Here is a 2911-nt window from a genome sequence, read left to right as displayed (position 1 = left end):
CTGAAACCTGTTAAAAGATCCACTGAGGCGGGACAGACTGCAGCCGAGGCCGGCGAGTCCCCTGCTCTCAGCCAGGGGAGCCTCAGAGCAGCCCCCGCCCCCCACAAGGGGACCCCGGAAGAAGGTCAAGAAACTGCCCTGGGGGTAAAGCGAGGCGCTCTCCGCACCCCGCCCCTCCCTCATCACTTGGTCACACAGGGCGGAAAGAAGGAACCCAAGGACCCGACATCCAGACAGGAGCAATGATGCTGCCCAAACCTGGGATCTATTACTTCCCCTGGGAGGTCAGCGCCAGCCAAGTTCCTGATGGGGACACACAGCTGCAGGTTGTACAGCTACGACACGACGCAGTCCCGAGTGACCCTGACGGCTCGGCACAGATCTGAGCAGCACCCGACCCCCATCTGTACCAAGTTGGTGGAACTGTTACAAGCCCAGGTGGGCTCCCTCTACACCGTCCTTGGGGAGCTGGATCACCAGAAGGATGGAGGCTGCGTGGTGAAGGTCCGGGTGCTGGATTCTGTGGGAGGAATGAGTCTCTCCTGGTCAGAACAAGTCATCCAGGAGTAGAGGCTGTACCAGCGAAAGAGGGACAGCAGCCAGTAGAGAGCAAAACGGCAGCTCGTGGCAACACCCTTCCTCCTCCACGTGCCCTGGAGCTGCTGCAGAGGAGATGCAGGAGCTTCCCTGGAGTGACAGACTTGGGAGCTGGAGAGAAGAGGGGAGGGCTTGTTCATCGGGATGGTCCCAGAAATGGGAGCCTACAGATCAGAGGCTGGGCCTCGTGTGGGTCCTGGAAGGTTCCAGAAGGTCCTGGTGAATAAAGCCACGTGGTGTGACGAAGAGGAAAAAAAGAAGAAGAAGATAAACTGAGACATATTAAACATTTTAAGAGTTTATTTGAGCAAAAATCAGTTGAATCCAGCAGAGCCAACCCAGAAGTGGTTAGGAGTTTGGGAAGGGGCATTTATACAGCAAAGGCAGGAGCAAAGCAGTGAAGTTATGGATTGGCTGTTGCTTAAAGCCTCGTTGGCAGTTTGTGATTGGTTGTCATTCCCAGACTTGGATTTTGGTTTGCCGCCTTAGACCCCCGTGGCATCAGAGCCCCTTCCGTCCAAGGGCTTCATTGTTTAATGAAGTTAACAAATCTGATCATTGCAATTGTGTGTAAATGCCCACAAATACATACGTGTTCATAGTTGGCAAAAAAAAAAATCATTAAACTATCAGTTATCTCAAGATGCTCATTTAAAAAAAAAACATTCCATTTCTTAATTATTTGGTTTCTATGTCTAGAGTGAAGTGGCAGCTTAAAGTAATGGTGTTAGATTAGGGTGGGGAGGAGGAACCTCCAGCATTTCAGCTCTGACTCTGCAGTGTAACTTGCGTTAAGGAGTAGATTTTCTCATTTGTAATGAGTATACAATGCCAGCTTCTTAATGGGATTTTTATTAGTTTCCTCTGGTTGCTATAAAAAAATTGCTACAAACTTGGTGGCTTTTTTTGGCTTTTTCGGGGGGGGACCCCAGTGCACGGCATGCAGGACCTTAGTTCCCCTGACCAGAGATCTAACCTGCAAACTTGGTGGCTTAAAACAACACAAATGTATTATCTTACAGTTTTGGAGGTCAGAAGTTCAAAATGGATCTCAATGGGCTAAAAGACCATTGAGGGTCTGCAGGGCTGAGCTCCTTCTGGAGGCTGTGGAGGAGGATCCATTTCCTTGTCTGTTCCAGCTTCTGGACACTGCCTGCATACCTTGGCTGGTGGCCCTTTCCTCCACCTTCAGGCAGCAATGGCTGGTCAAGTCCTTCTCGCTCTGACCGGGCTCCCCTCCCTCACTCTTTCACTTACAAGGACCCTTGTGATGCCACTGGGTCCACTCAGATAATCCAACATAATCACTCCATCTCAAGATCCTTAAATCAATTATATCTGCAAATTCCCTTTTGCCGTGTAATCTAACATAAATCCAGGTCCCTAGAATTAGAGTGTGGACATCTGGGGAGTCAATATTCTATTCTGCCTATGACAATATTATTGAACAGCTTATAAGAGGAAGTGTGTACAAAATGTTTAAAATACGTGATGACAAAATTATTCCATTTTTTTCTCTTACCCCCCTTCCCCTCCTTCTTCTCTTCCTCCTCTCTCTCCCCTTTTATGAGACTATATATTTTTAATTGATTTTTTGCATCCTTCATTTGAGGATCTAATCTTATTGCTATTTACTGCTTTTTTCTCCTTCTTATTTTATTTTCTGCAGTCTTGTTTTCAATATTTATTTCCACATCCTTGAGTCTTACAAAGTAATCCTGTTTGACAGCCAATTCCTGCCTGCTGTCCCCTCGTGACTATTTCTGTCTCTTGCTATATTCTCACACCATCGGCATGCTCCATATTCACCTTTGCTCTGTCACCTCTTAGAATGCATCATTTATGAACCATATTCTCAAATGTTTTGACGGTTATGTGTTTTTTTCTCTTGAGCTATGAACTACATCGACACTTTATGCTTGAGTAAAACTCAGGATACCTCCTTGTTTATCTATTTTAAGGGAAATGTTTCATGGTAGGTTTTCATATTCTAAAGTTTTCCTCACATATTTGCAGAAATGTTAATGGAGAAAGAATTTCATTGCTGTGTCTGAGCAGTACAGCAAAGTAGAACTTTATCAAGTATCTAGTCAGCAAGATCAATGCAGACAACTAATATAACAACCCAGCACACAAAATGACATTAATGTAAAATTGAATTTCTGAAGTGCATGCAATGTACAGTGGAATAAAGTGGAGATGGGCAATTGCCTAAGGCATTTGATAAACCTAGGATGCCAGAGTGGATCACTTGAAGTTGAAAACACATATTTTTGAGCAAAGAATTGCCCTGATGTATACTCTTTTGTATTCA

General features: G+C 45.5%; 1 pseudogene across 1 annotated transcript; it reads left to right on the top strand.

Annotated features, from left to right (window-relative positions):
* The first annotated feature begins 242 nt into the window (after window positions 1-242).
* Window positions 243-606, top strand: LOC309810624 (CST complex subunit TEN1-like; annotated as a pseudogene). Its single transcript has one exon. The product of its transcript is annotated as a CST complex subunit TEN1-like (transcript).
* Window positions 607-2911: the final 2305 nt, after the last annotated feature.

This window comes from Mesoplodon mirus (genome assembly GCF_964341445.2).
Source record: "Mesoplodon mirus genome assembly, chromosome: 9".
NCBI classification, from domain to species: Eukaryota; Metazoa; Chordata; class Mammalia; order Artiodactyla; family Ziphiidae; genus Mesoplodon; species Mesoplodon mirus.
Note: the sequence above shows the minus strand (reverse complement) of the source record. Positions and strands in the feature narration are given on the sequence as shown.